General features: G+C 32.8%; 1 long non-coding RNA gene across 1 annotated transcript; it reads right to left on the bottom strand.

Moving 5' to 3' along the window:
- Positions 1 to 2,869: 2,869 nt before the first annotated feature.
- On the bottom strand, positions 2,870 to 7,895 carry LOC311436419. Its single transcript, XR_014692830.1, has 3 exons — positions 7,780 to 7,895; positions 5,529 to 5,716; positions 2,870 to 3,601 (listed from the first exon to the last, which is right to left on the bottom strand). It is a non-coding gene; the product is annotated as an uncharacterized lncRNA (long non-coding RNA).
- Positions 7,896 to 14,628: the final 6,733 nt, after the last annotated feature.

Genomic DNA, 14,628 nt, shown 5'->3' with positions numbered 1-14,628 from the left:
AATTTTGGGGCATCCTGCCCCAGAAATGAGATTTTTTTCCATCTCTAAGAAAAGTGAGCTATCTAGTTTTGTAAATGAGATGCTGTTAGGAAATATATAGTCTATTAATACTGTAGTTCATACTTTGTTTAGTTCTTTGTGTGTAGTTAGGATTACCTTTGCCTCATTTTTCTCTCCTTACTTTTTTTTTTTTTCTTTTTCCCATTTCACTGGTCCTTCAAATCATTTTGATATTCAGTCAGCCTGATAGTGTCTAACAGATACCATAGAGATAATCCCTCTGCATTGTGTCTCTTAATCAAGTGTCCAAAAATCACATTTAAGTATATTATTTTGCTATAGAATGACTTCACTTTACTTTAGAAGCCCAATATCCAAAAGTTCTACTTTCATATACTCCTCCCAAAACTGGAGAACTTGTGGTATTGTGCACCCAAGGAAACCTCCATACTTACAGAATGTGCCTTAGTTGTGTTGCTAGTCACAGTGAGTAAATAAAGGTAGTCAAAAACAAAACAAAAGAAAAATTAATGTATACATGTATATATATGTAAGTAGTTAGATAGATAGATAGATAGGGAAGTTAAAGAATATTATTTCTGAAGATTAAACTTTCATTTTCCCTAACTTTACCATTTTTCTCTACAACAAAAAAATGTTTTAATTGGGTGAATAGTAATAGTATATCTGCCATTAAATTCTATTATGTGCACACGTGCTATACGTTTTAAGCATAGATTACTGTAGTAATGTATATAGTCACATCCAGCAGTACTAAGCCCAAATTTAACAAATATCTTTTGCAGAACAGCAAAATACAGGAATATGAAAGTTGATAAGGAGAAAACAAAATGGTATTACATCTAAAATTAGCAATAACTATCTTGTAATGCCTCATTATTGTAGTTTCTACTAATACCAATTAGAGCAGATGAACTATAGTGCAGAAAGACACTCTAGCCTATTTCCTGAGATAACAGCAATGTAAACAACCAGACATTTATACAGCCTTGGGAAAAAAGGCAAATGCCAACTTCCCACTGAATGCTTGGCATGACCTGCCAGTAGCAATGTCACTAGAGTTTTCAAAATCAGCTGTCAAAACATCTCAGAAAAATCCTCAATACATTCTAACCTTAAGAATCTCAGTGATGGATTATAAATCTAGAATTAGACCCTTACTCTTCATCTTGTAGCAACAGAAGTTTAAATATGACTTGAGTTGGGCTATTAGATGAAGAAACATTTTGGCTTCAATTTAGAGAAGCCAAAATGTATATATTTATATACATCCATGATTTCATATTATAGCAAAACCGGAAAAAGACTAGAACCGTGTACTTGTTCCTATTTTAATACATACTTTCAACTGGCTCATTATATTATGCCAGTCATAACAGAATTATTCTATCTTTTGCTTAAAGAAAATACCTAGGAGGATTTTCTCAGGTGCTAGACATTTTGTTCCTAGACGAAGCTGATTCTTCAGATCATCTTGCCAAATACAGTATTTTTGTAGGTCAGAATAAGACATATTAAAGACTTTCAAGATTCTTTGGACCACTCTTAAAAAAAAAAAAAAAAAAAAAAAGTCCATTATCAACTTTAATTTGTACAAAAAATATTGAATTTGGAAATTTCTAATATATGGATTAAAGCAATTGTGTCTTTCATTTCAAGAAGTGATAAGTATTACTGGTGTTTCATTAAAATAAAATAAGTTATTTTAGATACAGTGATGGTACTGACACCATTAAAAATTAACTGCAGTATGCTAAAATTCTCATAAGACATAAAATTTAACCCAAAGGTTTTTAGACATCTTTTTTAGTCTAAAAAATAAGTTATACTTGAAGTATTATTTTTTTGTTTCTTTTCTGGTGAATTCAGTATATAAATAAGTTTATATACTTGTTATCATGTTAAAGAATACTAGTCTGTCTGACTCAATGCACCGCTGTCATCCTGGAATGTCTAACATATGGGAAATTATTCCTTGTATCTAAATTTCCTAGACTTGTCACAGTAGATTCAAAATTTAGGGAAATTGGGATTTTTTCTTAACATATCAACTTTGACTCAGTGACATGAGACAGTTATGAGCAGCATAAAATCTACTGCAGTAGTACTTAGATTTTTCTCATGGTCTTAACATATTTTGCTGACATGTACTATTTACATAAATAACAAAGTAACGCTGTCAGAATGTTTAAGATTTATCAGTACAATTTATCAATTGTTAAACTGAAGCAACCATTTTAAGCATTCACCATTAGAAAAGATCTGTTTTTCTTCTTAAAGAATATATTTTCAGAATTTTGTCCTGTAAGGAAATACTTTGTCAAAAAATATGAGTACAGTCCCCATTGTACATGAAAAATCTTGCATGTTATTAATCAAGGTAGGTAAATTAGGTTTTATTCAAGTTTTAAAGTTCTGTTTAAATACCAGATCACATACTGCTAAACAGGAGTGTATACTTCCGTTTTAACAGATACCTTGAGATGGGTCATTACATTATGCTAGTCATAACAGAATTATTCTAATTTTTTTGCACAAAGAAAATCCCTCTTCCCAGGGGTATTTTCTCAGGTGGCAGGAATCTTATTGTTTACCTAGGGAAAGCTGATTCTTCAGATCATTTTGCCTTATCCATTTTTTTCATAGGTCATAAGGAGACAAGCTGTCAAATTTTATAAATAAACTGCTGGATAACTTCTAGTTGCTGAATAAAAGCCAAATGGCAATGCACTCAGTCATTAAAATGTTTTGAGAGAAAAAAAATAAGAGGAGATACAGGAAGTAATTAAAGTATCTGATAATTTTCAATATCTGCAGAAAATATCCTGCTTTTTTAGGCTGATGTTTTCAAGAACGAGTGATTAAAAAATTGTTAGTCTTCAATAATGATAGCATTTGATCAAGGCACTTTTCTGTGTATGAAAACTATTTCACAAATTTGTTTAGGAAGCCTGACTTTCAGACGTTTTATTTTATATACACATGCATTTCATGTCAAGTATGAAGTGAATAACCATTTGTAAATGCCATAGAAGATATATTAAATCAATTTCTTAACCAGACTGAACTTTCTAAACAGGCCTGTGGCTAATTATGTGGGATATTCATCATATAACTAACGTAGAGCTCATGGATTTGGCAAACAAATAGTCCCAGTCCCAAAAACATCCATTTCACTTTCAGGAAATTAGTGATTTTGATGAATTTTGTCCAGATCCAGAGTCTGATAATGAGTCCATCGATATTAACAAAAATTAACATATATGAGGTTGTATATCAGATTGCTAAGTTAAAGCTTGCATTACAGGATTAAAAATCAAGTCTGATATGTAATTTTACCCTGTGAAACATTCTATTTGATTTTTTGTTCATCACCTTGTCCATGATATTTGTTCATCACCATGTCCATGCCCAAAATAACAGGAGATGTTTGACTTTCTTCAAGAAAATTCTGGAGTACAAAAAGACGAATATATTGGAAAGGAATCCATGAAATACTGTAAATTCTTAGTCCTTTAACATGATATTTGGTTCGAGGCGGAAACACATTTGGACTTTCCCCATTGCAGAGGTGTTTTAGCTGAAATGACATGAATGGCATGGCTAATGTTAACCAGCTAACCAAGACAGTTTATGTTCCTAAGAAATAATGATTCTTAGCATAAGAAAAAGTTGTACTTCTAACTCTGAAAAATTAAGGGAATATTAAGGGAATATTTAAGGGAATTTAAGGGAATATTAATTCAGGAACTTCCTTATCTGGAAGTAATAATTTAGATTCTGCTTTCCCTTTTTTATCTGTGACTTCACATAGTGAAATTTGGATGGCTTTGGTATAGTTGAGTGTAGAGTTTGACCTATCTAGCTGTTTTATTTTGTTGTGTTTGTTGTTGTTGTTGTTGTTGTTGTTGTTGTTTTTTCTAAGTTGTTGAAATTTTGGCCACTCTCATAAACAAGAGGAAAAGTCTAGGGAGTATTCATGTAGACAGAACACTGAAAGTTTCATAAATCACCCATATTCAGTAGGTATGTTAAATTTTGGTAGTCCAGCTATCCTTTCTCACTCAGATAAATTGTTCTCTTCCTACCAACTTAAATTTAAAAATTATGGTAAGCATAACATGCAATCATTATCTAAAAAAGCACAGACTGCAATGAGATCTAGAAGTCCAAGAATTTGTATGTTATCAGATTGGTGAAGATATTAATCATTTGTGTTAGTTATGCAACATTTATCAAAAAGCAGCCTCTCAATACAAAACAGAAACAGGTTAGATTCAGTAGAATATCCTTACTTCATAGCAATATTTAGAGGAGAAAATACATGGTCCCTCAAACTGTAACAGTTGTGCAGCTGATGCAAATTCACATTCCATATCTCAGGACATTCTTTAAATAAGCTTTATATAGACAAAGAATCAATTATCAATTCCATTTTGATAAGACTGACTGAATACATTCTTTTGAATTATGACCTAAGAGAAAATGTCCCTATCACAATTTACAGTTCTTACAATTTTTACTTGGTGCCAAGCAAACCATTGTCACAGTGGATATCTTTCCATGATCTCCCCCCAAAACAACAAAAATATTAATAGGCAACTAAGCGTTTGTGATATCCATGTTCAAGATGCCAGAAAAGAAAAACTAATTATTTTGAAGATTAAACTGAATTCAGCATCATCAAGTTTGACCATGCTTTGATCTTACATCCATAAACTAATTTTGCTATTATAAGGGTTTAAGTTCTTTAAAGTATTTATATTTGGAAAGGAAGAATAATGATTAGCTTTCTCTCTCTCTTTTTGTCTTTTATTTATTTATTTTTTTCTTCAAGTGATTATAAGCAATTACCTTTCTGAAACGATCATTATGAAATATTTTCTGAATATTCTTAGGCAAAAAGGTAGTTGTTAAGTACTAAAGAAGTGGAACCTTCTTTTAAGTTTTCATATCATAAGAATACTTCACGTAGAAATTACTCCTTAATAATGGAAAAATGACATACAGAAAAATTTTAAAGCCTAACATGTCAATAAGGTACTAAGATACATTTAGGCACATTGTCAAAGAGGGAATTATGTGCCTTGGTAGGGCTTAGGTACCTAAGTAATTCTGAGGATTTATATGTTCTTCAGTAGAAATAAATCATTAAGATGAAATTATAGAAAGTTTTTAAATTAGAAGCCTTTTTATGCCTTTTTATGTATTTCATGCCATAAATGGACCTATATTACTGCTTTGAGGGCCTTGGTAAAATATTATGACATTTTCGGCACTAACAAGCCAAAAAGTATGGCAGGGTTTAAATAAAATTAGTCCATATCCTTTGGAAGTAATCCTAGACCTTGTTTTTTCCCTTCGTTCCTCCATCTCCTTTTACAGTTTATTAGTACACTGCATTCCTGATGTGTATTGAGCTGAAATGAATTTTAGTGCTAGAGCTTACAGATCTTTCCACAACTCCAGAATGTTTCCTTTCCTCAGATGAAGAAATATGTACTTACATATCTATCAAAGGCCACTCTGTTTTCCATCACAACGCTGGTTTAGCTGACTGTTCCCTTTTTATTAGTGGAGCACACATTGCTCTTAGTGCCTGTTTTTCTTTTATCATAAATCCCAGTCCCCACAGAATAGGAAGATATTTGTTCACATTACTTCTGTTTTCAAGTGGGAACGTGAAGTTCAGATTCTGAAATATATTTGTAAAGAAAAGTCTTAGCTGTTGTTATTAGAAGGAATTCAAACTTCTCGAAACACTGACATGAAACATTGTACTCATTGTTATAGGATAAGGTCAGCAGTTCAGATAGAATCTGTATTACAGGCAGTCCCCCAGAAAAATGAAACTGAAGGAATACTGACAATATATTTTTAAAGCACCTTTCTCTCTCTATGCTCAGTTATGTTATTCATAAGAGTGTGGTGGCCTCATAACAGATTCAACAAGGCAGTGATTTATATACATGCCTTATCACAGCATGTACATGTATTAAAAAGTACATGGAAAATGTACTGTTCCTCGATTTTATTGTCATTTCTATTAATTTTGGCCTGTTTTTAAGGAACTGTGAATAACAGTGTTGCTAATGGAGGTGTATTTACTTTTAATGGTGGGGTTCTACGGTACAGGATGGGCACTTAAGGAAATACACTCAAGTATTACAGACAAAATTCTGTCTCAAGGAATTCTAGGAGTGACAATATGCAATATCAGTGCAAGGCCTGAATTACAAATAAGTTGATCAAATTCTCAAATAATAAAATATGTTAACTATGTCTCAATTGGCCTTTCTTAGGGAAACCAAACAACTGTAACAGATCGTCCTGATTCTTGGACCAACACAAAACATTTGAATTCCTCATTCTAAACTGTTATATGCTTAAATAAACTGTTATATGCTTAAATAGCAACAGTAGGTTAAATGTTTCATTTCATATTTGCAAGAGGATCATTTTGAACATATAAAATTGTCTCATTTCATTAATTTATATTGCAGTGTACAGAAGACAGACTGATGTAATATTTTGCTGATTTAGGGTGTTCATTCATAACACCTGATAAAAATGTCTCTGTCGTAAATAGTGGTGAGACATAGGATGAGATTTTCTTAGCAGCAGAGCCAACCAACTTTTGTTTGCTCATCTAATGCTACAACATCATAACACACAGCACAGACTGCTCTCCTGTGGACGTGGAATGCAGTGATATGTTGCATTGTCAGTTTTCTGAGTATCAGCATAGGAAAAATGCAGATACTCAGCATTTGGGGGAAATATTTGGGAAAAATGGTTGTACTGCTTTTATATATATATATATATATATATATAATTTATGTTATATCAACAATCTTCTGCAGGCTTTTCGCTGAGATGTATTAGTTGGAAACCATGACTAAGCTAATTTTAGCAGCAACTAGAAAAAGTCTTATTAATTACTACAAAGGTCCAAGCTGTTGGATACCATAAGCATGAGATTAATGTCACTATGTTCCAAGATTACTGTACAGGGAAAGATTATCCCTTGCATTCTTCAAAATTCCACCTCAAAAATTTAACCCTATTAGCTGCTGCAGAAGCACTGGTCAGATGTAGGCTCATGTTTTCCGTTCTGTATAGTAATTGTTGAATTATTTTACTATTAAATACATTCTTTACAATTTGTCAAAAAAAAAATAATAAAAAATTAGGTGCCTGTTTAGATGAGAATTCAGAATCCTGCACATAGGTATGCTGGAGCTTTCCTCCTTAAAAATACCAGTTGTGCCTAGTTTTCAACAACTCTGTTGTTGGATTACACATCAGAGACCTAGCAGTGCAGTCAAAACATGCTCACAAACTGCCTTTTCAGTACCATTTTTGCCAAGTCAGATTTTACCTGTTGACTAAATACAGCTGCAAGCTTATTGAGCTCCTTTCCTACCTCTTAAGCAAGCGCTTACTCAAATATGTAAATATTTCTTGGACATTTCTAGCTTTTTCTTGGACATTTCTAGCTTTTACAAAAAGCTTTTTTTTTTTTTCCTGTGTAGTTATCTTCACTAACAGAGACGTTACATGCTCAGTGATTTCAGGTACCTTCAGGGTGAGACCCTGAGACTGAAATTTTAGAATAAATTCAACCAGTAAAAGTTTAAATAGACAGCTATCTCATTCGTGATCTTTCTCTAACTTTTTTATGAATCTAGCACATAAACAAAATTTTATCCTTCAGTAATAAATAAAATTTTTTATAATGAGACAGAAGCTACTGACCTCACCTCAGCCGTTACTTTCACTGTTTTGCTTATTCTTCTTTCACCAGTTAGTCTTAAATTCAGGAAAGAGTCCGAGGACTGAAAACCTAAAAGCTTTCATGTATGTGTGCTGTTGGATTAGCAATTGTTGATGTTGAAGCAGTTTTCTTTGCTATATGTACTTGAAAGAACCCTCTAGCTTTTGCCAGAACCTGATTAATATTTACCAACTGATATATTTACAAACTGAGGGACAACTGAAGGACGTACATTTACCATTCTTTTGCCTAGAACTTTGCTAACAATAAAATATTAACAATGCATTTCATTTATCTAAGAAGTCGCTTCACTGATAGTTATTACAGGACCAAAAAATTTAACATCATCTTAAAACAACACAGATTTGAAGAAGTAAAGGAACGGACAATTTTTATTGTCTACAACATAACTACACAAAAAGCATGCTATACTTCAGTATAGCAGAAAGGGTGAATTAGCTAAGTAAAAGTAATATTTTTATTTACTGATGATTAAAAATGTAGTAGATCTATTTAAGTCTTTATTGAGTGATCGTAAGTTGTTCTAATCCTTACAGTGATGTACTGTATAGCTGATTTTTAGTGTAGTGTAAAAATACAGAGCTACATTTACTTTTTGAACATATCCTATATAAATACTTATTTGAGATTTTTTTTTTAATTTCTATTTTACTAAAATTTTCTCAGAATCCAGTGCCAGAAATTTGCAGCTGAGTTCTGAAATTTATTACAAATATATGGGTTATTAATCGACCTTTATTCAAAGCTAATAGATGACCAGCTTAACAGGCCTTTGGAAGGTTACATGCGAGTTGCTTCTTTTCTGCTGACATAGGATTCTGGCCAGCAGAGGTCATACTGAGTCAGTGGGATTTCATACTCTCACTTTTCTTATGATTTGTTCAGGTAAACCTTCAAAACCTTCAATTAAAATATAAAATAATGCTTCCAACAAAAAATGTCCCACAGTTGCGATAATATTCTTAACATGAACTGACCATTTTATTCCCTAGTCTGCAGGTTGACAGTCATAGTTGACACTTTGCCAGTACTGTTTCATTATTATGGAAAAGCTGTTTATTAAGCATTTCTTTACTACCTTTTTAGTTTCAAGCTGTTCTCTAAAGCTGTCCACCAATACCACACGAAGTACCTTGTGTAGGATGTAAAGGCAATAGCCCCATTTTGTAGGTCACAGAACAGAAGACCATGGCAATAATGACTTTCCCAGGGCTATATTCCCCAGGGCAACAAAAGACACATGTAGGACTAGAAGTTTGTCTCTTAAATCATAAATGATCATGAAAATCATTAGGCTGTGCAACTTTTCATCAGATTGCACACCCTGGCTGGTTTCCTTCAAGTACCAGATGAAAGAATGAATCTGGGACTTCATAGTCATTGGTAATTTTTTTCTCCTTTCACAGCAATAGCGGAGAATGCAACAGGGAGAGGGATGGATTAGTGGTGACTGCATGAAGCAGTACCAAAACTGAAACGTTTCCAAGATGCTTGGCAGTCAAGCAAAGGCATGGGTGGTGTTATTGCAAGTTTCTATTCACTACTCAAGAGCAGCACTCAGGAGCTGGGACCAAGGCAAAAATGCCTGCTAGATCATTAATTCAGGAAGGCAGCTAGTAGGAGCTCTCTGAGAGAAGATAAAAATGAGAATGTGAGCTGATAGATGAGAAGGAAAAAAAAAAAGCATCTGTTACTAGTCCTGACTGGTGAACAGAGGAGAATCACCTGGTTGTTTTTTAGACAGTAAGAATCAAATAAAAGCTGAAGTACAGGGGCAGAAATGCCTTCTATTTAAGATTTAATTTGAAGATACTGTACTTGTTTGTCCAATTACATCTAAATCTCACTACTTATACTAGGTGCTGTGTCATCTCTGAAGACTCACAAAGTTAATTTGAACATACGCAACAGTAAGCTTTATTGTGTCTAACCAGGCTGACCCATGACTGAAAGATATACACACAAGCAGAGCAGCCTAGTCTCTCAGCAATACACAAGGCAAGATGAAGATATTTTGGATGTGGTTTCTCACTGCATTTGTTAGAACTCTTACTGTACCCAGGAAAGGAAAAAAACTACTTTTCTTCTCCTATTTTTGAAAACTATTTTTTTTAATGTTTATTTGAATTTAAAAGATACTTATCTTTGGTTTCATACCTTCCCTATTAGCTAGTAATTCATACAGTTTTTGCTCTCTATGCTTGGTCATCATAGGGGAGCTAAAGCCTGTGCTAACTACCACTCCTTGGATTTTGATTAACATAAGATATATGGAGATCAGCAAATGTCACCTATGGTTGGGATTTATTCTGATATTAACTGGTTGAAGACCATACCAACATCAAAGTATACAAATGAAGAAATCCTCTTTTGCTTTTATCTATTGCCCCTAGGGAATCTAAAGCACCATACATGCTTTGTTTATTTAACTAAAACCTTGAACAAAGCTCATTCAAGGAAGCTTCATTTAGGAACTATTCACTTCAGTAGGGTTGGATCAACCCCTATAATATCTATACATACTGTATTTTATATGTACTGATAATATATAATATAATATATATTATATATAAAATATAAGGTAATATATATACTATATATTATCTTGCATATACTATATACCATGTATATCACATCATATAGCATATACAATTTATGATTGATTATATATATGTAGTGTCAATGATTTACATAACATGTCTTAATGAAACAGATTTTCTATATTTCTAATAAAGAAATGCATGCGAATTTGCTTGAATACAAAAGTTTTTCAATGAGTGCTACGATCTCTACAGTAGCTTTGCAGAGCTAGACTCCTACAGCAAGTGATTTCCTACACTTTATGAAATGCATCCAGAAAGAAACTGTTAGGTTTAGAGTATTACATAATACTGCCTGATACTATCTCATAATATGATATTTTTATATGATATATAAAAATAATCTTATTACACTATATAATCTTATTACACTATATAATCATATAATCTTATTACACTAAAAGAAGATATGCAAACTTACATTTAAAGTAAATAAATCTGTATCTGGATAAGACAATTAATTCAACAAGTAATAGTCCAGTACAAATCTTTTCATGTTTGGTGTACAGCCAAAAATATGCTGAAATATGTACATTATTTTTGGCAAAGCTTGAATTCAACTTGGATCACATTACTGGTTACTCAGTTTTCGGTTACCACAGTTCAGCATAACTACAGAATATATTGAATATAACAATTAAAGTAACAAGCTGTAAACTCTATTGCTTGTTTTTATCCCTGCTAGAGAAGAAAAGCATTTGAGAATACTTTGAAATTCTGGGACATTTTAGGACTAAATTAACAGAAGTCTGCTAATTTTTCATTGTTAGTATAATACAGAAGCATACACTATCTAAATAAAAAGTTATAATTTAGTATGAAAATAAGCTCTTTCACAGTCAAGTGATATGAACATTGAGAAAGCGTAAGCAAAAGGAAAGGATACCGAATGTAAAGAACAACTTCAAGAAACCCGTTTGTTATGGGAGTGTTTTGGCTTCTACTCTGTATATTAAGTCAGAAGAGTTTTCTATCTTGTGTTTCAGAAACACAACTGAAATGCCTATTCTTTTATTCAGAACAGTAAAATTATTCAAAATATAAATAAAATATAAAATATAAAAATAAATATAAAATTATTCAAATATATAAAATTATTCAAAATATTAAAAATATAAATAAAATATAAATAAAAGTATTCAAGGTATTTTTTTGTCTTTTTTTTTTTTTTTTTTTTTACAGTTTGCATCATCTGTGTATCAGAGTCCTGTGCAGACTGGGACTACAGAGTATTTCTGAAATGAAAATAATAATAGTGTTTGTGTTTGTTTGTTTGTTTGTTTTTTTACTGGGGGTGGGTTCTGACTATATAGAAAGTATTTCTCTTTAAGCAGTTTTTAGGATTTCCTCTGAAAAATTGACTTGTACTTGTAGCCTGAAACATCATTTAAATAGTAAATGCTTGGATAGATTTATAGAATTCCACTGAACACAATTGCCAGGTTTCATCTCTTGTGAGACATAGGGTGCCCTTTACTAGAAGAAATCATGAGGGATTTGAGGGTAATCTGTAAATTATTTTTAAAAAGGTAACAAAATATCCCCGTAGCTGTTTGACCTCCCACAGCTTTTAGTATCATTAGTTGGTAATGATTCTAAAGCAATCAGGTATAAAGAAGAGGGCAAAAGGACAGGCTTCTCTGGCACTTCTTGTAGATTACGTAGCTGTAAAGACATTCCATTAAAGATTACTGATAATATGGAAGAGACACATAAAAATTCCTGCTTTGGCTAGCAAGAGAATTAGAGATGTTTGCTTACTGGAGATCTCAATTAACTCAGAATATACTTTCAGTATGGACTAAAAACAGCTATGTTTCTGTTGTGTTACAAGTGCCTAGTGGTCAGCTGTCTTTACTTAAAAAGACAGCCCATTTCCCAGCAGTTACCACACCGTGGGTTTTAAGATAATGCCTCTTACCCTTTTAGTATTTCAGATACCACTGTGTACTGACTTGGTAAATGTAGACTTTTAGTGTTCAGCTGAGCTGTCCAAATATTTAACCGATCAAAACCTCAGATGTTTTCTTATTTTAATGGGGTCTTTTAGTGGTATTTATGTAGTACTAATATATGAGCACCAAGGAAAATTCTCTAAGTGTTTTATATTTAGAAAACCTGCCATCTTTGAAGTGGGAAGAAAAATGTCAAACTAGAGAACATGGCTGTACACACTGGTAAATAAGCAACAAAATATTTATTAATGTCTGGTCACAGACAACTCCATGACTAAATAGTGAAATGCAGCCCTTAGAAGTCACTACATCTAGGCAAAATTTATGCATTCAATATCTTTATTATAAAGATTTTTAAAAGCTTGTTTTAGCAAAAAGCTACTTACCCGTATGTGCTTTATGTAATGTTGGTAATATTTCTGAGATATCATAATGAAGTTTAAATGTTAACATAAAAAAATGTGAGGAATTGCTTTGTTTATTTCCAGATGTACTATATGCAATTTATAGGAAATATTTTTCTTTTGAAATAGAACTTTTCCAGCAGCTCCTCTGAACCAAATAGTACAAGAGGAAAATCATAAGCCAAATAAAAACCATTATTCACAAGTACAAATTAACATAAGTGTAATGTGACAATTGTTAAATTAGAAGGTAAAACGTTACTTTGCAGAACCACAACCACAGTGACTCATGTCTGTTGTAGCTCCTCGTTAGGAATGTTGGCCTTGTGGTTATGGCAGGGAACTGTGACTTGGCAGATACCCTTTCAGTCTCTGGTTCCACTAGTTTTCCTGTGCAATATTTAGAAAGGAACTTCAGGCCGGATTAAAAATAACAAACAAGCTTGGTGATACAGTGCTGAGCAGCTCTGTGCCTAACTCTCACTTCATCCCCTCCACAATTCCTATACTGTGCAGAGGAAATGATCAACAACACTTGGAGCAGAGAGCCACTTTCTGCTGGCCCAACATAAAACTGAAAACAGGAACGTGGTTTAAATCAAACCCTTATCCTGTATTTAGGTATTTTTCTCAGTCTTGCAGAGAAGTGTCTCCTCCCCTTCAAGTTTCACAGCCCAAATCCTACTGTTCAGATAGATGCCTGTATTCTTTCTTTCAAAACCTGTCTAAAAGAGGTGATAGTGATGCCCTCTCACTTTTGCTTTTATACAGTACCTTACTGGTTAAAGCACACTCCTAAAATAAGACAAATCCAAATTCAATACAATATTTTCACTGAGAAATCTGAAACTACATTCTTTCAGCTTTTAAATTCCCATCCAAATGACCAACCTATAGGTCATGAAAAGATAGTACCATTTCCATCCTTCCTATTTAAACTTCTGTTAGGGAAAAACAGCAAAGTTATTAAATCAGAGAGAATGTCACAAAAGTAAGCAGGCATTTTAGCCTAATTGTAAAGATCTTCAACTAAAAGTGACAATATAATAGTTATTCTGGTAAAACTTGATCCCTAGTTCTGTAGTTTTTGGAAGAGTTTTAAAAAAAAAAAAAAAAGTGGTCTAAGTAGTTCTCTAGCTTACCCATGTATCTTTGTCATTCTAACTGTATTATGTATGACAGTGATAAGCACCTTCTGTGATGTGGCTTTTGTTTAAGGCACTGTTAATGAGGTCCATATGCAGGTTCATAAATGACAGATATGAAGGATGGACTAAAGTGTCAAACTGAAACTTTATTTAATTATTGAAGGCACAATAATCCAATCTATTGCTGTGGAGTAGTGGTTACCACGTTACCAGTTTCCTTGCTACACAGATAATTCAGACTGTTCATACCATGTTCAGGATGTTTCAGGTATAAAGCTCATTATAGGGAGGGTGGAAAAGGTCATTTTTACTCCCTATTTCCTTCTATCTGACTATGAATGTAAGACAGCCACAAAGACAGGTATGTTTTCTACAGTTAACACTGCTAGGCTTAGAAATTCAAGAGATACTTCCCTTATCCAAATGAACGCTGCTCCCAACTAGTCCATGGTTTATAAGATTACAGTTAATTGTCAAAGATCATATTTCTTCTTAAAAATCTACTACTTAGTAAATGCATACTTATAAATTACAAAAATATATATCTTCAGCTAAAGTCCCTGGCAGGGATTTTACTACGTACTTTGGTGACTCTTCATGGCATTTATCATCTTCACATGCAGTTGTTGTATATTGCATTTGAAAACTGAACACTGAAAAGTTCTTGTAAAGCTTGAAGGTTAATGGCATTAGTCTGCCCCT

This window comes from Aythya ferina (genome assembly GCF_964211825.1).
Source record: "Aythya ferina genome assembly, chromosome: 4".
Lineage (NCBI taxonomy): Eukaryota > Metazoa > Chordata > Aves > Anseriformes > Anatidae > Aythya > Aythya ferina.
Note: the sequence above shows the minus strand (reverse complement) of the source record. Positions and strands in the feature narration are given on the sequence as shown.